The sequence below is a fragment of the Macrobrachium nipponense genome, chromosome 6 (assembly GCF_015104395.2).
Source record: "Macrobrachium nipponense isolate FS-2020 chromosome 6, ASM1510439v2, whole genome shotgun sequence".
In the NCBI taxonomy this organism is placed as follows: domain Eukaryota; kingdom Metazoa; phylum Arthropoda; class Malacostraca; order Decapoda; family Palaemonidae; genus Macrobrachium; species Macrobrachium nipponense.
The window spans coordinates 46,722,168-46,746,143 of record NC_061108.1 but is presented as its reverse complement, the minus strand read 5'-3'; the positions used below and the strand labels follow the sequence as shown (position 1 = coordinate 46,746,143).

Genomic DNA, 23,976 nt, shown 5'->3' with positions numbered 1-23,976 from the left:
TCTGGCTCGTTATTTTCTGCTTTTACTGTGTTCTTCAAAGTGTTTGGAAATGTTTGTCTCTCTCTGGAACAGTATTCCTATTATGAAGTCTTCCTTTCTGGCTTCCGCCATGCTTGCGTTCTTTTCGGGTAAATTACTCACCAGCCGAGTGCTTTCATTCACCAGGTCTGGAAATTATTCTACACCCAATATGCTCCTCCTCATGGACTCGGGTTTGTCTTGATTTAAGATTCCTTTATCGTACATCCTTTGCATCTTTTATCATAAGGCGTTGTGACCACATTCACGTTCCCTTTAATCTTGACTTCAGATCACTTTAGCATTCATTTTAGCTTTTTTCCCCATTTTTTTTTTACTGAAATGTTCTTATTTCTGCTTTCCCCTCCACTACGCTAGGGATCGCTATATAGTGGTATTTCGAAACCTCTGAGATTCACTGTTGCTTTTCCAGTGTTCACTTAAATAGATGTCATAACTTTTTTTTCCTCCCCCCTCCCTCCCCCTAAAAAAAAGAAAAAAAAATTCCCTCTTTCAACTCTTAGTTGTGAAGGAGATTGCTTTGAAGCCTTATAATCGAGATTGTGACGTATCGTCACGTCTTCCTGCTGCTGCTGCTCAGGGCTTTTCTAAATCTCAGTCGTCTCCAGAATTTTGACTTGAATGAAACAGTGCCTCCTGCTGTGTGGAATTAGAATTGTTTTATTCATTGTCAGCAGACAGTTGTGGGAACTGCAGTTCAGTGGATTAAAAGGCTAAACATACCCCATGGATGGATTTCGCATATAAGTTATATTAGATGGTGATAAAGATATAACATTCAATGGAAACAAAATATTGCTGCCGCTGTCGTAGTCATATTTATGAATTGATGAAAAAGGTGTTAATTACTGAATAGCGTTCAATTTATGTATTTTTTTCGGTTTATTGTTCTGCGATTTATTTTTAGATAGTGATTCATGCAAGTTAGTGCTTACAAAGCGTTGTTTTCGTTGATGGTCTTAATTTACTCGTGTATAAACATGACACTTCAATCGCATCAGTAGATTATAAATACACTAGCTGCCTCATAAGTTTTGCAGTGTAGTCAAGGTGAATTTGTTTTCATGTGCAAATGACAAGTGTCTGATATTGATAAGAATTATTTGTGTTCATGAGACGGTAAAAATATATTTTGCATTGGTTGTCGGAAAAAAACATCATGAACTTGCTCCTCCTATTCACAGATTCATACTCGTAGATTGGGACACAAAAATAATTATAATAATCTGTCAGACGCTGTTTCTTCCGAAAAGTAAATGTCACCTTCTAAAGATTTAAGGAGAATCATCATCAAGCATAACGCTTTTTTAACAGCGGTAAAACATGATTCCATTCATTGTAACGTATTTACCCGTGCACATTGTCAAGTTTTACTTTTTCTTCTGTTGAATTTGTGTGCCATTCTATGGAATGAGTTGCCTATAATTACTGCGTTGTAAATACTTTTTCAGGATAGGTGGTAAGAATTATTACAATAGTAGATTCGATTTCATATGAACTCGAACCTTTAGTTCTGTTAAAACTTATGTAGCTTCCTCAAGTTGCTGTTGTGGAACCTGCAAGGTTTATTTTTGTTTAATGGACCGTTTACAACTAAAAGAAGAGGGCGGTCGCTGCCCCATCAGTGACCTTAACAACTAAAGAAGAGGGCGGTCGCTGCCCCATCAGTGACCTTAACAACAAGAACTTTTATATATTCCCACTAGTGAGAGTTTAAGGGAAGGAAGCAATTCATGACTCTCAGCTGCTCCACACTCCTTCCTACGAAGCCTCAGCAACGAGTTGTCGGTCCTTGTTAGAAATAGGACGTCGCTGTTATTTTTCACTTTGGGATTTTTGTATTTACCTGTTACAGTGATTACGCGTACTGTGCAATTCAGAATCTCCCAGTTTATATTTTTTCACTCCCACTGCTTCTGCACTTGACTACCATTATCTTAGTAGAAATGATACAGCTGTTATTAAATGCGTTACATCTTTCACCCCGTTTCTTTATACGTATATACTTTGGGCCCTTGAGAAGTCAGTATGAAGCAAATATTTTGGCACTCCAAAACGTCAACATCGTAGATCTGATCGTTTAATCGGCTACTTTTGTCGAGCGCCCCATAACTTTTCTACACCTTGTACACAAGTAAATGCCTTTGGTATCATTTTTACTTCATGTGTAACATTGACTCCATGGTAGTTTTGTGAATCATCATAGCTTGTTTCCGCCTTGTTGACTGTATTTAGTTCAATACTTTCCGGCTATCCGTTTTGCTGCTACCTCACATTTGTCACGAACGCTCACTGTATATCTTTTCGACCACTAGTAACACCTACAGCGGACAACTATTTGACTTTTCATTCGCGTTCTTTTCTCATACTACACGAGTGTTGTTGTTATTATTATTATTATTATTATTATTATTATTATTATTATTATTATTATTATGGTTGTTGTTGTTGTTGTTAGGAAACAAAGCTCGTGTCCATTTCAACCTCCTTCAGTGTTCAAGATGGAAGATACTTATTGATAACCCATATTAAGTTCGCTGATTTGCAATATGCTGTCAGTGTTTGTACCTCTCAAATGAAATGTGACATTAAGAAGGTACACCAGATTGTTACCAAGCTATATCTGTCCACTGAGTGCATCACTAGAAGGCCAATATTGATATCAATATGTGGATGAGTTTCTGGACTGCAATTGCTGTGGGCTTTCATCTTTGTGCGAGGGTCGGGATGCATCCAGATAATGACTGGAGTTGTGTGGAAGACGCCGACTTCCTAATCCAGCGATATTCGTATGGGTTATTTAATTGATCTTAATTGAGACCAGAGAATTAAATGCGGAGGGAGGAAGGGGCAATTTACCCTTCTCCATTTCCCCAGGAGAACCGATGCACTGTTCACTATTGTGATTTGACCATAACTATGTTGAAGGTTAAGGAGCTGTGGCTTGTAGTGTTTCGGGTTATTGCTGAATTCTCACTCTTGAACGAACTGAGAAGTGGAAGCTCTCTCCTCTCTCTCTCTCTTCTCTCTCTCTCTCTCTCTCTCTCTCTCTCTTACACAGAGTCACCTTCATAGCAAAATTAGAAATAATGTTCTATGTTCCCGACTAGAAGTAAAGAGGAAACGAATGGAATTTCTTAGAAATAAATATATGTTTGGAATGTAGGGATTTAGGGAGTTGCTGACGCTTGTTTAGATATTTCGTAGGTAGTTTGATATCATGGCCACTGTCTTCTCTTCTATTATGTCATTACATAGTATGTTTTTTATGTTGTTTCGTTCTCATTTTTTCAGATTAACTGTAAAATCAAAGTTTTTCATTGTTATAATTTTAGAACATGATTTCTATTTGTGAATTCGTTGACAGACAATATTCAGATGGCTCCGAGAGGACACGGGAAGCCCCAAAGGAAGACGCATGATAGGAGTCCTACCAGACGGGACAACTAACACACAACGACGCAGGTATCGCCAGAAAACATGTTTTCTCGGGAATTGTAAGCCTGGTCTCTTTTCCTTGCGAAAAAGGGTGGGAGGGCTTATATTTTCTTGTCTGGTTTCCTATAGCATGAAACGTCTGTGTAATGGATTGCTTCGGAAGTGTAAGAGTGCCTTCGTCAGTTTCGGCTGTGATTTTCATTTTTTTTCTTTAGACCCTAACAGTGTATGTGTTTTTTTTTTTTTATTAAGTTCCTTTTGTTTTATCTGATCTGAATGGCTGTTTTTTAATTGTCTGAATATATATTTTTAGAAGGGTAGTAATATTGATTGAAATGTTTGATTAACGATGATATGAATTGTAATTGTAATGATGCAAGTCAATTTTTATTTAAATTACCTATTCAGCCCTTTTTCGCAAGTGAACGCTTTAGTGCTGTCATTTGTACGCCTGAGCAGTGGTGATGTGATGCCTTATATTGGAGGCTTTTGTTCTAGTCTTGTTTTGTTATGTAGGATTGTCGGTCCCGACAATTTTCAGCCACAGTATAGCTATTATTACTGGGAATGAAATGTGGAAACGGGCTTTTGAGATTTTGCCCAACCTTCAATTTGTTTTCATGCCCTTAGGCTAAGTTAAGTGATTTTATCCTTGTGATTTGAGAAGTTTCTGTTCAAAGAGGACTTTTTTTTTGGGTGGCTTTGATTCAAAATACCTCTGTAACTAGAGCGTTTGCCCTAGAAACTTCAAAGGAGTTTACGTTTCATTTTACAGCTCAGTTGATATATATAATATCTGTGTGCGTTATCTGTCATATCAATTAAAGATTACGAAAACAAAGGCATTAACGAAAAGAGTTTTTGCATGAAAATGAACTCCGTATTAAACAGTAGTATTACATCATTTCATCGTATTTATTTGTGACGAGAAACTTAATCAGTCATCGCACTCGAAGGAAATAAGTGTCATTGCTTTGTGACACTATTTTTACCCAATGAAAAGTGGTGAAAGTTGTGTATCTCAAAAGCTCCCCAGTCATCCTTGACATGTTATGAGAACAAGGTTGTACACTGTGTCCTATTATACCCTTGGAATGAGCAGGTAATTGACAGGCTTGTCTTGCCTATAACTCGAGATTAATGTTTCTTCCTTTTTGGATATGATTTGTGAGTGCTCTTAGATTATAATGGGGGTGATGACTCCTTAACGGTCGTATGATATTGGTAGTAATGGTGTTAGAATTCATTTTCTTTAATGTTGATCTCTCTCTCTCTCTCTCTCTCTCTCTCTCTCTCTCTCTCTCTCTCTCTCAGCGGTGCGTATAGTGCTCGGCCCCAAACCGAGGTCCAAAGCGTTCTATCCCGGAGCCTTCCCCGAAAAGGAACTGTACGGCTTTTTTTCTTCACAGTTCTTTTATCCTTAATGTTAACCTCAGTAGTGAATTAGTGCCTGGTTGTTAAAAAGAAGAGAAGAGAGGGAGAAAAAAAAATAGCAGATTTGCGTAAAGAATACTGTCAAAAGGTGTGCTATTCTTTTGAATAATCTCTCCCTCAAACGGGATTTTGCAAAAGATGATGTTCTCTCCAATTGTAGCGGCCACGAGACTTGATTTCTTCCTCTTACGGCGTTTCACTGACTGAGGCTGAAGAGAAATTTCTTATCCCGTATTGCAATGGCTGCTGGAAAACGCGGGTGTCGCTCATCTTCTCAAAAGGCCTGTAGCTTTGATCGGTTCCTAGAGGTGCGAGCTCTCTGCCTGCCCACGCCTTCACGCCCACGACTACTTACTTCCTACGCATCGCAGCCAAGGCCGCCCACCCTTTCAAGTAAAGAAGGTTTGTTAATCATGTGCAGGTGTTCCGATCCTGCCAGGTCCCTAAGAGAACGTGGTGTATGTGTGCATATTGTGGTGTCGTTTGTGTTGCATAGATCTTATTTTATCCTCTGTCTGAAGCTTGAAAGGAGATGGTCTTGCAGAACTGAAGTTGACTTGACTTTTTAATTGTCATCGAGACCACACTCCGCAACCAGAAAACTCGCGATTTACCCCGAACCCGAGGAGGCGAGGGGCGGAGGCTTCTTCCAGACGGAGCCTCTGGATTTCATGACATTTAATAGTCTCATTATTCTCCCTTTAGAATCGGCTAAGCACACGGGGGACAGGTGTGACCGGCCCATTCATTTGCAGATCGATCTTCGCCCAGAGCTAAAACTAAAAGATAGTACGCTTAATTAAAACGCAATAATAAAATGTAGTAGCCTACGGAGTGCCGATAAGGATTTATTGAACTCTAGTTGGGGAGTGGATCTCTCTTATTTCTTTTTGTACTTGTCGATGTAGCGATAAAATAATGGTTCGTTTGTTGTCCGCGATGTTAGAAGTTTACTTGAGCGATACCAAGAGAACAGCAATGCTGAAGGTCCCTTGAAAGAATGATCATCCTTTCCATCTGATGGCGGGACAATGGTAACCCTATGCTAGGTGAAGAGAGGAAAACTTGAAAGTTCCGGCGCTCATCTGCTGTATCGCCGGACACACTAGAGTTAGTGCTCAAAGCATCAGAGGATTAGGAGGATGTTATTGACACAAGCTGACCTTGTGCGACCGGGATTGACAACGAAAATCGTTTCTTTGCAGCGTGCCTTCGGCCCCTAGCTGCAACAACTTTTATTCCTTTTATTCATATTCTATTTCTTCATCTTACTTCCACCCTCTCCTAACACTTGATTCATAGTGCAACTGCGAGATTTTCCTCCTGTTACACCTTTCAAACCTTTTACTGTCAATTTCCTTTTCAGCGCTGAACGAACTCATAGGTTCCAGTGCTTGGTCTCTGGGGTAAATTCTATATTCAACTCAACTCTACACCGAAAATCTTTTGAAATGCAGTAATCCTTTTGTTAGACGATGGCAAATGTCAGTCAATCACTAGTTCATTGGAATCGGTTCCATTTTTGTGATGAGGTCAGCTGGGCCCCTGTGGTCACTGGAAATGTTGGAAGACCTAGACCTACTACTTCGATGAGACCTATGATACGGGAGGCTGGAGAAGAGTGGAGATTTGCGGAAGAGAAAGCGCAGAAAAGAAATGTGGGAAGACTTTCACAGGGACGCTTTGCGTCAAACTGCGTAAGAGGCGGTGATGATTTTGTTTTGGGACCCTTGATTTATTGCATCAGATATCTCTACACCAAAGTTGGCGGGTCATTGGTGAAATTTAGACTTTATGATCATGGCAATAAATTTCACAGAAAATGAATGTATATTATTCGAGATGTCATCTTGTGAAACTTATTCTATGACGTTCTGTCTTTTGTACATGAAGGCTTATTTAAGACAAGTTTTCTTAGCGCAGTGTATGATATAACTCTCTATTAGGTTGGTAGTTCGTGTCTCATTTAGTTCTGTAGTTCTTATGAGGTTTGTATTTCGTATATCATTTAGGGCTGTAGTTTTTATGAGGTTTTGTATTTCGTATCTCATTTAGGGATGATATTGATTGTTGCTTACTACATTCTCCAGGGCAACGTTTTTGTGTTGTCGGGTTTTTTAAGTATTGACTGTAGGTACTACTTGACTGGATAGGTAGCGGCCACTTTATTTCCTGTAATCACTGTTCACAAACCTTGAACTCTCCGGCCAGCGTCCTCATCGCATTTGCTGGGACTGACGCTGCGCTCGAGTTTCCTGTGCTTGGCGCTCACTTTGATTATTTATTTATATAATTGTGCTTGGCGCTCACTTTGATTATTTATTTATATAATTGAAGTGAACAAAAATTCTTAAGTGTAACAGGGACTCAATTTTACAATGATCTGCCGTGGCTTAGGTTCTTTCTGTTATTAGTTAGGGTGTTGTAACAAAGTACGGGTTTGTTTTGTTAGATTAGGAACAAATTAAGATTATGGGTTTTAAAGGAAACTATGTTCACTGTTATTTCATTATAGATGTATTTTAAAGATAGAAATAAAGAGTCTGCAGGGTTTTAATCATTATATGAGGAGAAAGAGTTGAATAGTTATTATTATACAAACGTAATAAGGAAATATTCCTATTTACGTTTGTATAATATAACTATATATATATATATATATATATATATTATATATATATATATATATATATATATATCATATACTATATATATAACTATATCATATATACGTATGTATATGTATATATATGTATTGTATGTATATGTATAATATAGATATATATATATATATTATCATATATATATATATATATATATATATATATGTGTGTGTGTGTGTGTATGTGTGTGTATTTATTCACGTCAAGCTTAATGGTATGGTTCCGTGTTAGTTTGTCGTGTATTTTACTATACAAAATCAGTATTTTGTAAGGAAAAATATTTTCTGACTTTTTAATGCCCAGTCTCTTTCAACATTGAAGTCTTTACCACAAAGAAATATTTAAAAAATTTCCAGTTACACGCGTAATCTCAGTGTAATCCGTGGGCAGATTTAAACCAACACAATGGCGGGATTAAATGCGGGGAACAGGTAAATTTAGAAGTCGTCTAGAGATTATTGGGGTGGGCGGTAATTCCTTGTCACCCTGAGAATCTTGTTGTATGTGTGGTTTTATTTTGGTTATACTCGGATCTACTACAAGGATTAAATCCGGAAAAGTGACTTAGCATCACGTTTTATTCGTGTATAAGTCTGTCATTAGCCACTCAATGTCTTGGAAATTGCTAGTCTGTCCTTTGTGAGAATCTAATTTTTTGCTTTTAGCTTTATCTGTTTACAGTACACGTGCGTGTTGGGTTGTTTATATGTTTATTCTTGAATTTCATGGGACTCTGGTGCCTGTTTTTACTACTATAGTATTAAAATACAAAAGTTTCTTGCATGCACGTGGGGTGACTCAAATATCATTAGTATTGGATTATTTAGAGTTAATGAGTTTGCTGCTAATTCAGAGAGGATTACCCAAGTGTGGTTTGTGTCGGCTCTCTCTTTAAACCGATATATAGAAACTTGGCATATTGGACGCTGTAGTGCTCAAGTCTCATGTTGTGTGAGCGGCATGAAACATGTTTAGCAACTGATCCCTTCTGAAGTTCAATTAATTTCAACTCCATTTAAGGTTGGTGCGCGCACTTGCGCACCCGCACAGCTTACATTTTGTCAGTTGTTAATTGTCGTCTTAAGCCGCTAATATTTTTCGCTTGACTTATAGCTTATAGTTTCTCTCTCTTTTCCATCGAATTTTATTACACTTTTCATAATTCCACCATATTAGCGCTCAGCAGAAATTGACGCCAAGATTTTAGGGAAGTTTATCGCGTATTTCTTATGATTTGTTTGTTCTTTGTGGTTCATTGATATTAAAATGGCGACATGGAAAAGAGATTTTCTGAGGATAAAGCCGCTTGGAATGGAATGATCCTTCAGGGGACCGCTATTTCGTTTATACCGTTCAGTTTATCTCATCTTATTTTGCACAAAGGCAGAATATACAATCTTACTCCTAAACAAGAAATAACTAAATTAAAATTTCCTCTGTTTTCATCGGCTTTGGGTGTGGGTAGACTTTTGACCATTAGTAATGGCTTCAAAGGTTAGTTGCCGATATTCATCAATGTACATTTTACGTTTTTGGCATATGAATCACATGCAGGTATTCATTGCCGAAAGCAGGGTTTTTCCTCTTGAGACAGTGCTCTTTCATTTGCATGCTTTTAGAAATTGAAATGCAGTACCGTTAGTTAGTATTTTCATCACCGCATATATGTCGTTCATTGATGTCTGTTACACGTCACTTCTTATGACCATTCTGGAATGGCGCTATTCTCACCTTTTTATTTTCTGCATTCTAAGTGGAGATGACTCAGCCGCATGAAGTAATAATGAAAAAACATAAAATTTAAAGTGGGAATTCTAGTTGCGAATTGAATATAAAGTGCTAGTGTATACACACACACATCTATATTCTATATTTATAATAGACAGATAAAAAGATATGTGTGTGTGTGTGTGTGTAGACTACCACGTCATATTTGACTCGCAACTAGAATTTACATTTTACATTTTATATTTTTGCATTATCACTTCTTGTGGCTGAGTAATCTCCACTTAGAATGCAGAAAAAAGCTGAGCATTGCACCATTCCAGAATGGTCATAAGGAAGTGACGTGTAATAGACATCAATGAGCGATAGATATGCGATTGCAGTCAGTGTTTGTCAGTTGCACAATGTGCAATTTCCATAAGGGTGGAGTGGAAAAGACGGCAATCTCTCAGAAGAAAGAAGGTTCCCGCGGCCTTCAGTAACTTGTTCTCGGTCTGCCTCCACTGAGTCATTCAGATACTTTGAAATTTCAGCGGAATTCTTGCGGAAAAAAAAGGTGTTAGTCCTCAAAGTGACTTCAAAGAATTTGTAATCGTATGCATATCATCTTCAGCGATACAAAAGCATACTTTTGACTTCGTGCTTGTACCGGTAATTTTTTTCTGCTCTAAGAATTGTAGCTGTGCCTTTTGTTCCTGTGCTGTATTATGTATTAAGATTAAATTGGTATACCTGAAAGTATTATTTCTGTTTTTCTAAATTAGATAATTGTAAAGTAAATTTGCGTTTTACCAATAGCCTTTTTCCATAATTATCAAAAGGGGCTTCGGATAATTCAATTGAATAACGTAAAGTAGTCAATAGAATGAAGTGTGTTACGGTGCCTTCCTATTTCCTTTGAATTTTCCTTGATTTGAAATCCTGTTTAAGATTATTGGACATAGGAATTGAAGGAGGTAAACCATCTTGGGAAACTGACATATTAATATGTCAGCTCCTTTTACAAATTGTAGGAGGTGCTCTCCACGAAAAAGTTTGAGCAGCATCACCGAATTCCCTCGCATATCTTGCAACTTCCAGATCTGTGTTGCACGGACCCCCTTCCTTCGAGGATAGTAGTGCCCTTCCTTTCCATTGTCTTCCAGTCGACCAATGCAGCACTTCCTAGGTCGCCTTCTCCTCCTCCTCCTCCTCCTCCTCCTCCTCCTCCGCCTCCTCTTCCTCCTCCTCCTCCTCCTCCTCCTCCTCCTCCTCCTCCTCCTCCTCCCTCTCCCTCGCAACACTTCCGCACTATACTCTTTATTATCAGGAGCGTTGCATCCTGCGTTCTTTGCATGTAACGGAAACGTCTCGTAATAGGCTGATCCATCGTGACATTGATTAACTTCTTTCCCACTTTAATAAGTTTGCTTTGCTCACCATTTCAGTTCTTCGTACGGCCTCTCTCTCTCTCTCTCTCTCTCTCTCTCTCTCTCTCTCTCTCTCTCTCTCTCTCTCTCTCTAGGTGTATGCAGTGTCCACACTTCACTTTCATGCGGAGAGTTGGCCCACCTGTGACTTCCATAGTCATCACATTTTGTTTTAGACCTCTTCCCCGAATACTACCCTCATCAGTTACATTTAGTCCCACATACCTGTAAGAATCAGTTGCTTCAAACCTTCCCATATCATATGGAGATTCACTGATTACCCTTCTTGGTGAGTGCAATGTCGAAATCGTAATCCTGCTTGCATCTACTCTCAACTGCTCTCGCAAACATTTTCAGACTTTGTCACCATTCTCTGTAGTATCATTTTGCTCTCCCCAAGCAGTACTGTTTCATCTGCAGTTATCAGCCATTCCGCACTGCTTTCAATGCCCATTTTCTTATCCCGTAAGTTTGCTTATACGAATACTGTCCTTTCTCTGGCCTTTCGCTTCACTTCTCCATTAATTTGTTAATCAGCTTTTTTCCTTCACTCTCACACTACTCGTGTAAGTGTTTCACATCAGACAGCATCCCTGTCTACACTCAGACTAATCTTTCCGTAGCAGTTCTCATAGATGGCTTATTTCCATAGAAATATCATACTACCATTGTGCCCCTATTAATTCTCACAGTCTTCTCTATCGCCATTACCTTTACGCAAAGGAATACTGCCTGCGACACTAACACGTTCGAGTCACCGGTAACCTCCCATCAGAAGTTAATGTTTTCTGGAAACTGGTAACACCTTCTGCCCCCCCCCCCCCCTTAAAGGGGCAGATAGTTAGCATTGCATATGAACGTGTGTTTATTCGCACATGTATAATTATATATGTGTACATGTATGCCTGTATAGAAACTGTGTTTATATTCTACTGCATCAAGTAATTTGACATTAATTTACTTTTAGAGTTTGTGTTCCTGATAATTTGAATTTGCATAAATAAAGATCATGAGAAAAAAGATTAAATTCCTTCATTGGATGTTTGAAGTAAATTGAATTAGATACTGTTGCACTTGGAAAAATTTATCTCTCTCTCTCTCTCTCTCTCTCTCTGGAGAGAGAATGGGGGTAGCTGATAAGCCTATACTATTCCTTAGGCCTAATTGGATTTTTTTCCCTTTTATTTCCCTAAACGATAAAGGAATGTGTGGAAGGAAATTCTGTTCAGGAATTCCACAACCTCTTAAGAATTTATTGAACCCGTCTCTGTCAGTATAGCGCTGTAAGTTCTATAGTTAAGACCTAACAATTGGACAAGTAAAACTAATTGTAGCATTCAAAGGGCATCTGTTCAATTTAGCGAGGCTTCAGGTAGCGACGAAGGAGTATTGATTTTTGTAACTTTTAGAATCGGGAACCTTTGTGCATTTCACAGGTAAAGCCGGGGTAAACCTTCGCTTCCTTCATGTCGATCCCAGAGATTGCACTACAATGAATGAAGTTGATTAGTCTCTCTCAGCTGGAGAATCCTTTTCGAGCCGATGAAAAATGTTGATGAAGACAACTCTATAGAAACCGTTCCAGGTTTCCAGACTTTTAAGTGAAACTTCTTGAGGGCAGCATATGAAAAACGAACTTTTAAAATATTTACTCATTTGAAGTAAGTTTTTGATATGTGAAGAGTCCTTGAGTGTTGTATGACGTTATTTACTTATACTCTTTGTCTTTCTACCAATTAATTTATGATTTTCCATGTTATTTTCTAGTTCGGTTTCTAGCAATCATCAGACGGACATCAAGGGCGAATGAAAAGCTTATGAGAACAAAAGCATTCCGTCGTTGATCTCTTTTTATAACCAAGACAAAGAACAGCGAGACATTTAAAAGACTTTCAAAGGGAGAAGGCTAAAGGAGTTCGACTTGTGGCAACTTAGCCCGGGGGCATCCATAGTAAGATGGTAGGTGATACGTTTATACGCTCGCTTGTGAGTACACTGGTATTTCGATAAGTGAGGTCGGTCGTCCTTTGGCTGTGGTCTCATCACCTGGATAGTTAACCACCAGCAAATACCAGACACTGATGACTCTCGAGGAGACCCTGTGATCGATATGAAATGATATGAAATATGGGGATGCCCTTGGTAACCTCATTCCAAGAACCTTAACTAGCACGAAATGCAACAACCTTTTGGAGACTCGTGTCACCAGTAATGAGTCCTGATGAGCCTGTAATGGCAGATGTGTGCGCCGTGTGTGTGTGTGTGTATATATATATATATATATATATATATATATATATATATATATAGTATATATATATATGTATATATATATATGTATATATATATATATAATATAGTATATACTATATATAAATATTTCTAAATACAAAAACTTGAATTCGACATGCATATGTAGGTACATCTGAGTCGGTATGTATCAAGTTATGCCTCTTGACAGCTGTGAGGTCACAGTCTGTATTTTAGTTGTTTTTCTACTAAATGGCAGTTCCAATCCCTCTGCTGACGAAGCACTTATCATTTATGAATCCCCTTGTGTGCTAGTTATTTCCTAGGTGGCTTCGTTTTTATGAACATAAAAATGTTATGGTGTATGCGACAAAAATTTACAATATGTATTATATATATATATTATATATTTATATTTATAATTGTATTTACATACGGGTAAAACGTAGCATTCTTGTCATTCAGTGTGACGTAAATTGATAAATGTCTAAATGCAGGGGATTTGCTCCCCCATACCGTGTGTTCATGCTGCTAAAGTCAGAGAAGGAACGAAACTACAAGTGTGTCTTTTAGTTTTCTGAAAAGAAAACTATTGTGCCGGCTTTGTCTGTCCGTCCGCACTTTTTCTGTTCGCCCTCAGATCTTTAAAACTACTGAGGCTAGAGGGTTGTAAACTGGTATGTTGATCATCCACCCTCCAATCATCAAGGATATCAAGTTGCAGCCCTCTAACCTCAGTAGTTTTTATTTCATTTATGGTTAAAATTGGCCATAATCGTGGGTCTGGCAACGATTGAGAATAGACCACCACCGGCCGTGGTTAAAGTTTCATGGGCGCCGGCTCATACAGCATAATACAGAGACCAGCGGTGGCCTTGATTATACAGAAAACTTGATTGCGCCGAAACTTCGGCGCTATGTTTACTTATTTTTATTTTTGTGTGGATGTTAGTGGCCCCACATAGTTAAATAGTCCGTTAAAAAAGAGAGTGCAAGTGCCTTGTGCTTAGTGAGACCTCAGTGATAGAGAAGTTGTCCTGAAATGGGAGGACAGAGGTGGTTCCGTCTGGGAAAAGACAGATGCGGGAAAGGCAGAGGAAGTGCTGGAATCAGGAGACTTGGAACGGTAGAGCGGTGATCGTAGTTAGTTGCTTGTGGTCGTGGAAAAACAAAAGAGTAAAGGTGAAGTTGAAATTTTTATAAGATAAAATGCTTGCTTGTCATGTAGCATAAATATTCAGGAAATGAAGCTCTGTGCAGTAGTGCAGTGGGCTGGGGTGAGGACATCCCATATTCGAAGATTTTTCTCTTTTTTTTTAATTTTTTTTTCTGTCATGTGATTTTTGTGAATGACCATCTCTTAAGCATATATATGTTTTAACGATACGTTGAGAAAACTAGGTCAGATTGGAATCGATCTTGTAGTGTGCGAAAACGACTAATTTATCTGTTTAAATAAACGTAAGCGTCAGAGAAAAACGTTGGGTTCTTCCTTTGAACTGACACCCAAGACAGGACTTTTGATATAGTCTTGTGAAGCTCACCAGTAAATAAAAAGGAAAAAGACCCTGTGTCAGCAATGGTAGAAAAATATGATCGCTTTATAACCCAGTGTTTGAAGACTTCAAAGTGACCTCATTCACGGCGAAAGCATCAGAAGAGCCATTGTCACACTTAATTGGTTGTTTATATCGAGCATTATTTGAAAACAGAAATAAGGTGAAAGTTTTTTTCAGGTTGAGGTCATTTTCTCCTGGTTACTGTATATTAAGATCTCAAACAGACCAGGCTGTTAGGAAGACGTCGATGATGTGGCAATCAGAAGAAATGGGAATTTAGGCGGCGTCGTCTAAGAATAACGCGACGGGAAAGGTCACGTAGGTAAAAGAAATTGTTTTAATGAATTGGCCTCTTGTTTTCAACCTGTGAAGCTTCTCTCTCTCTCTCCCCCCCCCCCCCCTTATTTTTTTTTTAGGGTCTCCTTGGCCCCTGGCCATAGGTTTAACGTAGATTTGTTTGGTTACGTAATTTGAGACAAAGATAGGTAATTTAGGTTAGGAAAAGAAAGTAAAGAAAATCCTCTCATTTGATATATCGTCTACTTGAGCTGAATGATGTAGCTTAAAAATCTAGTCCTATGTTTATCGATTAGGCAAGCTTTGGGAATAATAACGAGTGTAAAGATGATATGACAAAATAATTGAGACTTTCGTATCCCGTACGTGCAACTCTGCGGTATTTTAACGTCGTGGCTTCATAAGTCGATGGTATTCGATACATAATGAATAAACCGCATAAACACATTCAAATCTGCTCATAGCTATTGGAAGAGTTGGAGGCGGAATAAGAAGCGGCCTTGTTATGAGCAGAGCAGCTGAAGCTGCTATTTAATTCACATCTACTAAATGCCAACTTGGCTGTAGCTCATGATGAGGATCGCTGCTGTGAATGACACATTTCTTTTCCTCGCAGGTATAGTTGTTTGACGAGTTACATGGAATTCCTCGTTTACCTTCCATTTCACAATGACTCTGCCCCTCACCTTTCAGGCTAGTTTTTTTTTATTTTTTTTTTTTTTTTTTGGCAGAAGAAATGGTTGGTGGGGTTTCCGTTGCTAATTTAATGTTGAATCGAATTGTGTATGAAATTGAGAGAATCTTGCGCAATTATGTTGTGGAACTATGTACTGTGGTGTGTGTGTGTGAGCGCGCGTGCGCGCTTGTAGGTTGGACATTTTTGTTCACTTCAGTGTACGGGATGTCCTAAGTAACGATTCGTGAATTGGATACATTTACAGATATATATGCTCATTAGAGCAGTTTGTCGAATTATAAACAATCGCGTGGTTGAAAAACAATTCAATAATTCAATAATGAAACCATTTTTTTGCGTGATGATAATTATGACTGTGACTGTTCTTTTAAATAAAGCATTTACAGTATTTTAGTATTGTGACTCTACATTACTATTTTGTTAGTGACCTTATACCTATATATCCCTTTAAGTGCTTTAATATCAGGGACGCATTTCTCACACTGAAAGAAACGGATAATGAAAGCAAATGAGAAAGCAAGCAAACAGACCACTTGACCATTCAAAAGAAGGAAATGGAAATGAAACAGGGTTAATTAAGACCAACTGTGTTGCGGGATCACCACTGTCTTCAACATTTCGCCTTCCAGCGAAGCAGTGTTCTTTTGCAATTGGCTACAATGTAAATTGTGTGTAGCCAGGCGTAACCCCCCCCCCCCCCCCCGACGCTCCCCCACTCCCCCTTAGTACCTACCGGGTTTTGACGCAACCTCCTCAACTCTTCCCCTCCCCCGCCCCTCCCTTTTTGATTTTTGCCTCCTGCTCAGCCCCGGCTGCTTCCCTCCCTCGGTTGACCGGTCACCGCAACGGAGAAAGTGACGCCAATTCGGTTCCTTCATGTTAATTGGCCTTGTAGGCCGTCTCTCTCCAGTCACGACTGCTTGTTGACGCCTCTCTCCAGGTCCTTGTCTGCATTGCCTCACTTTTTCTATTGGCTTTTTTATGGCACTGGGCTTGAGTTTACCTTTGCAAACCCTTTATTAAGGTTCGCGTGCGAAGACATGGAGGTCTATTTTTATTTTTTTTTTTTCATTTTCCTTTTCTTTTATTTGAGTTCAAAGGCAGGGTGGTATGTGGAAAGGACTTGTAATCTGTATTTTTTCAGAAATTTGAGATTTTTTTTTCATCCTGGTTTTGGTGGAAAGCCTTTATGTAAGTGAGTCGAGTCCTGAATGGTGTCATAGTAATTTGGTGAAGGGTTATTTTTTTTTGGTGGTTGAATTATATCAATTGTCATTCATTATGCAATCAGGTGTCATGAGAATTTCAGTATAAAAAGGAAGAAAAGGAGAAGGTAGGCCCCTTTTTCGCCATGTCATCGTTTCGTATAAACCGAGTCTATCTCGCGTTTGGTTTTCATGAAAGTGGATTGATAGAAATGTGGCTACGCGGTCACTTATTTCTCCAGGTACCCTATCGGATGCGTGTCGCGTGAGAGTGTCTTGAGGCCGTCTGTGTGAGGGATTGTAGGTAGGGAGTGGAGTCCATATGCAAATTTGTTTGCGTGAATGTTTTTCAGAATGGAGAGAGAGAGAGAGAGAGAGAGAGAGAGAGAGAGAGAGAGAGAGAGAGGTTCCATGTAGTCTGTATGCTAATATTTTGGTAGTAGATAATCGCATTGGCCTCGCTTGACCTCGCACCCTATTTGGAGAAGAAATATGAGGAGAGGCGGCGGAGCCTCCCAGCGTCCTCGCAGTCGCCGCCTCCCTCGCCTTATTTCATCGATTATTTTAGCCTTATATGATCGGATGTGGGTGGTTTAATTCATTTGGTTCTAATCATGATAGATATGCCATCGTTCCCATGCATTTATCCTGAGGCGTCCCCGGTTCTCTGATAAATTTATTTGTTTTATATGGCTCCAGTGCCGCCAGACGCAAAGAGCATCTGCGACATTCCGGGAATCATGTTATTCCTGTGCTTTGTCTTCCACAAATCTCCACTCATCTCCTGCCTTGCTTCCTATGCTTCTTATCCAAGTAGTTCTGGGTCTTCCAACTCTACTGGTGCCCCCGGGAGTTCGACTGACGTATCACTTGCTGTTCTCCCACAAGTTGTTTGGAGGTTATGTTATATCCATCTCCAGCTTAATGACGTCATTTCATCCGCATAGGGAACTCCGGTATATAATTCGTTTACAGTATCATTCATACATCTATAATGCCTTCGTAATCCTGATATATATATATATATATATATATATATATAGATATATATATAAATAAATACTTTAATCACCAGTCGACACTAGTTTCGTTATGTTCCATCTTCCTAAACTTTTCTTTTTTCTTACTTTTATGCAGTTTCAGCCTACTTGTCCTCGAAACTTTTGTATAACCGACAACCTGATTTACCTATTTGATTCGTTTACTCAATTTTAACAGAAGTGAACCTGCACCATATATCATTGTTTCTAAATACCTGAAAAATTCGCCCTTATTACCTAATGCTATTTGATTCCTTGTTCATGTTCTGCTATAACTTTTGTTTTTTTCTGGGATTGATTTTGAGTCCTATTACTCAGGTTATGTTCCGTTTCTTAAGCAAGTTTTGTACAAATGTGGTTTTTGCTGATTAAAACACCAGCATCTGCATATTCTATCTTAATACGGTCTACATCTTCCCTGGCATTTCCGGCCACTTGGGTAATACAGGACTTATCCTATTGCTGGCCTGTGGACGCTTTCGAATGCCTTCTCGTCATCAACAAAAGCATCAGAGGGTCTTTTTCTAATATATCATACTGATTTGCAAATTATGTCTTGACACAAATATATGATGCGTAGAACCCCCCCTTTTTTATATCTCTAAGATTTGTATCAGTATCTATTTTCAACATGTTGAGTGCCTGTATAAATACCATATTCATTCAGGTCATCTTTCTTTAGTACCTTGACTATGACTACTGATTCCCAGTCATTAGGCTTCATTTTCTGAGTCAGTTTGTTGCAAACGTCCACAGTTAGTATACAACGGATCTGTTGTGATTTTTCTAAATTCATCTCTGTAGTGATTCTATCATAATCAGGTAATTCCCTTCTCCGGAATTTCTTTTTAATTGTGTCCATTTCAGAAAGTTGAAATTCATTTATGAGCTCTTGCAGGTTTTCCTCAGCATCTGGTTCTCATCAAAATATCCCCCAAAATCGCTTATTCATGACGTCATGCAAAATGTTCCGTCCAATTTCGCACGTACTCGTACAGTCTCTGTCCTTTCGAGTGGGCTGAAGGAATGTTTTCACGTCTATAAATCTTCTGGTTTTAAAATAATCTGTTTTGATACGTACTCATTTTTCCCTTAATTTTTCCGATCAAGATAAACGATGTCCCAAGGCTTTTTCAGTACTTTTATAAATGAGCCATACGTAAACTGGAGGTGCAATTTCGACTGCCTTCTGCTGTATAGACTGAGTAGAAGTATTTTGCGAATATTCATCAGAAATAAATAGATAAATACAGCAATTGGGAATCGTATGTAAATCGTAAGTTATCCGAATTCTTGTATTTTTACATGACTCATTCGACCAAATGTTTTTGTTCTATTTATGATTATAATTGTGTAGTTTAACTTTTTATTTTTAGCGAGTTTCGCCAAATGGAGATGAATGATTTCTTTTGTGTGTGTATGTTAGAAAAGGAGTTGCCAGTTTGTAATCGAGGCAGCCTTCTTTTCAAGAAACATCGCCGCCACTGGAAATTTGTCTTCTTTCTGTTGATTATATTTTCTTATAGAGGATTTTGGTGAAGTTCCATCCTAGAAGCTTTGGCGTCTTGTTCTAAGACTTCGCCTTTTCTCCCTTACAATGTTAAGGAAATTATGGAAAGGGGAAAAAAAGTGGCGGGAATCATTTACAAATAATGTCCTCGTAAAACCAGGGAAACCCCCTACCCACCCACCCACCCACCCATCCACACTTACTCAGCGCTTGAAACCAAACAATGAATGCTACCAGAAATCATACCGACCTGCCTGAAAGCTCTTTGAGAAGGTTTGAAGGAAAGCAGTCTGCAAGTCTGTGGCCGGTAACCATTTGCTTGATACCAGGATCAATAGTTCAGAGGAGCGGGTAGGAGGGACTTCAGGGGCTTGGCTACACCGATTCTTCTGAGATCGAATACCTCCAGTATCAGCTAATTATGGGGGATCTGAAGGGAATAGTTGCCCCTCGTTTCAAGTGTGCCATGGTAGATTTAGAATCAAGTTGTCTTTGAGTCATTCGTTATTAAACTTTACAGCGGTCACGCCTACGCTGGTTGCTTCTACGTAGTTTCAGTCTGGCACATTGAGTATGTCATGCAAATTATGCATCCTTTTGTGATGTGAAGTAGCACGCCATTCAGTCGATCCATGTGGACAGTTAATTGTGTGTGAGACCCTACTGGTGAGGACTACTTTCTAATTGGCGTCATCAGCATGGTGTCATGCGCATATGGATTACATATCGTCTTCCAAAGTTCTTGGAATCCATACCAACTTCTCAGGCAGTTGAGTTGTCAAGAGATGATGACCGACTCCGCCGGCACTTCTCAGGCGCTTGATAGTGATGGCGTTTCCATCCACGTTGCTTGATAGATGGCGTTTCCATCCACGTTGCAGTAAAAATCGGAAATTCGATATCTCTTACGAATGAGAAAGTATTATAACTTGTGCACATTAAAGACTGTCTTGGTTATTTCCGCCTTGAGTAGATTACATCATTTAAGTCATTTTTAAATTGTCCACAACCATCACGAGAATCTGATAAAACTTAAAAATGAATATATATATATAATAATATATATATGTATATATATATCTATATATATATAATTATATTATAATAATATATATATATATATGTGTGTGTGTGTGTGTGTGTGTGTGTGTGTGTATATATATATATATATATATATATATATATATATATATATATATCACTATGGAAATGGTGTGGATGATGCTGATTAGAGCGTTTTCGTGGCCTCTTGGCACAATTAATAACCTTTGGTATCAGTGGTGCTTATCGGGAAAGACTCTCGATGCCTTACCTGGAACGTATGGATGAATGATGACCTTTCGAGAGTTGCCGTCTGTCCTACTTAGAAGGTCTTTATTTATTTCTCTTGCTACCTGGAAGCCTCTCCTAAGTGATGTTGTCAGACACTTCCAGGCTCTTCATTATACATGAAAATGGAAGTTGCCTTGTGTGGCATACTGGCGGGCGGTCTCCCTGCATGCCTGTGTGGAGCCTAATGTAGAATAAGGTGGCCGTGGAGAGGGCCTGTCGCATGTGAACTTGAATTTGCGGTAGGAATTTGGTCTAGATCTTTGTTTGTCTTGAAATATAATAATTCGTGGTTATTACTATGTCTGTCTGCTTTAGCCAGTCATTTATCCTGTAAACAAATAAAAGAAAATGCGCTCATGAAATTGCTAAGTTTTAAGGATTGTTTATGTATTAATACTTTTCAGTTTTTTGCCGAGTGATTATAGCTTGGTTTTATAGAAGAGATGAGTGTTAATATAGTATACTTATTCCATGTAAGGTTCTAGTGTAGATCACAAGACATGTTGCAGATGAGGAGATCGTCCTTGCAGCCCTACTCAACATCAACGCTATACTGTTACTTCTACCGTTTCCCTTTGTGGTGTCCAGAAATTTTTTTTTATTTATACAAACACATTTACATTTGCTCCTGCTGATATTACAACTTGTCAACATATCTCTCCAGTATTTACGTAGGGTTTAGGCTTTCATAAATAAGGTTGCACTATGTTTTAACTAAGTCTATTTTCCTGTTGACGTCAGACAAGTGATCATCCGATTGTAAATACCTCTTGTGTATTTGGGCTCATCACTAAATATCTTTTAAGCTCTTACATAGAAGGAAATACATGGTGGATTGTATTTTGATATGTAGACTTTTTATTTTATTCCTTAGCAAAGGTAAGTCCTTAAACTATATTTGTTATCTCATTTTGTTGGGGTATCCTGAAAGTTTTTTATATATTGCCAGCAAAAGCACGTTGACCTAAATTGGTGTGTAGTGAAAATTGATTGTAAAAAATGAGCGTGCATTGTTGTTAGTTACATATGCATTAACTCGTCTTGAACGTAATACCAAGTTTGCAAATTTGTATTGAAAAACCTCTCGCTTGCAGGATCTTGAGAGGAAATTTGTCTGCTGCCTTGTTTTCCCGTCGTCAAGTATCCTGTATCAAGCCAGGTATTCACAGTGAATAAGTAATCCTACATCCTGGTGCTGAAAACTTTATAGCAGGCGGAATGACTATTGCTTTTAATCGCACCTTTTCCTAGGAATTCAAAATAGAGCACATAATGCTTCAAAGATTTACACATGTCACGGCGTCTGAACCTTTGTTCAACTGTGTGAGAATAACTGTTCTCTTGAAGGTCTGATTTTCATCCCAGGATTCGTTCTAGATCATTCTGCCGAAGATGCCGGCGGTCTTCTTTTCAGCCGTCCTCACCACTAAGGCTTCCCTGAAATTCCTCCGTTCGCTATTAACAAAGCAAAGCCAATAAATAGGCCTATGTGACACCACATTTAGGATAATGCCTGCTTCTCATTTTGTTTTACTTCATTGCCATTACTGTGTGTGTGCAGTCCTTCTTAGCCTCTTCTGATTGGCTCTCAACAATCACTCCTTTTAGTTTCGTTTGATTAGTTGAGTGGAATATGCATGAGCTATTTTCAGCTGCTGGGTTATCTCGGGTGCCAAATTTAAATACCCTACGATTAATGGTTAACGTGTAACCGATGTTTTCAGGCAACGAGTTGCATTGCTAAAGGCAGCAGTCAGGCACACCTCTCCCCAGAATAATTTTAGCTTTCGGTTTGTTGTATCACATATTTCTAATTTATTAGTTATTTCTTTTTGATGATTTTGGTTTGCTGTTAATCAATTGTACTAAGATTTCTTTGTACTTATGTATGGGGATTCGGATATATGAAATTTTTTGTACACTGGAATGCGCGTTCATTATACATCACACTTCTAGCTTATTTTGTACAGACAATAGTACAGTCATAGACCCCAACAATTCTGGATAAGATAGAAGTCGAGGTGATCTGGGAATATAATTTAAAGACTAACCATCTCATTCAAGCTCTAAGACCAGACCTAGTCCTGGTCAATGAAGAAACCTGGAAAGTATCTCAAAAGCAGATGGAACCATACGATGGAACACAAGAGTTAGAGAAGAAAAAGGAGAAAATGACTGAGGAATACCACGGTCTAAAAATGCTAAAGATGGAAATGGGGAGACTGGTAAGCTGAACTTACCATCCTGAAAGTACTCACCATCCTGGAAGCAATAAGAGTACCCCCTGAGAGCCTCATGAGGACTCTCGAACGGGACTTCTAGCCACAGCAACGATCATTAGGATGTTGCTGGAATACTAAGAAACCACGGTAAGGGGGTCATGTCCTCGAGAGGCAGGTTACAGCTCAGTTTCAGACTAGGAGATACAACCTAGCAGCTTTGTGAGGGAAGGACATAGGTTTTTTTTTCCGCATTTTGTCTTTTTCATGTAGAATGATGCTCAATAATAATAATAATAATAATAATAATAATAATAATAATTAATTAGGCTGCAACAGCGCAACCTTCAACGACGAGAAGCGTCTTGAAGAAAACTTCTTTCAACCAATAGCTGGAGCGCATTGCGCCACCAGCCAATGAAAACGCAGCTCGCGGTTGACCCCCTGCTGACCTGCCGCTATATATTGAGTAGATCTTGACAACACCTACAGTCTACTCCGATCCACTGCCGTGATCATGCTCGGATGATACCGAGAGAAACGTTGGCCACTAGATCGACTTGTATTTTTTTTTTTATTTGTTCATGTACTGTGACAAATAAATAAATTTTAAGCAATATCCCCGAAATTGACTCCTCCTGATGAGTAATATCGGCGCAATACTCGCCAGTTGTAGTAGCAGAGAGAAAGCTATTGTTAGAAAAATAGAGAAGACTATTTACAAGTGGAATGCAGCTGATGCAGCAATATCTTTCAATAAAACTTGTTTGAAAGAGGGTCTCCTTCCAATAAATAATAATAATAATAATAATAATAATAATAATAATAATAAGTCCCTGTCGCTTTTGGATATTGATGACCTTGTTAATTGATATTCCCTTCAAGACAGTGTTGGGACTGTATTTTTCAGCAATTTGTCGATTTGTCTGTCTTAGTCTGGTTATCTGTCACGCTCTCCTTGTCGTCGCAACTCCTCCTACACGGGCGAAGGGATTCCAGTGAAACCTGGTACAGACGGAGACCATCATGCATAGATGTACGTGAAGGTGATTTGTACGTCATCTTGTCTGTCACATTCAGCTTGTCCCACACGGTTGGAAGGATTTCATTCGCATGTGATAGAAAGGTAGATCAGCATACAAAGGTGTGCGTGAAGAAA

At 38.8% G+C, this 23,976-nt stretch overlaps 1 protein-coding gene across 4 annotated transcripts in view; it reads left to right on the top strand.

The window, feature by feature from the left end:
- LOC135216851 (uncharacterized) overlaps positions 1 to 23,976 on the top strand; it is a 259,498-nt gene that overhangs the window by 200,135 nt on the left and 35,387 nt on the right. For 2 of the 4 annotated variants that reach the window (XR_010314940.1, XR_010314942.1), the window contains exon 3: positions 3,407 to 3,504. The exons of the other annotated variants lie outside the window; for them this stretch is intronic. The gene's annotated coding sequence lies outside the window, so the exon portion shown is untranslated. The remainder of the gene's footprint in view (positions 1 to 3,406; positions 3,505 to 23,976) is intronic. 4 annotated transcript variants of the gene reach the window in all.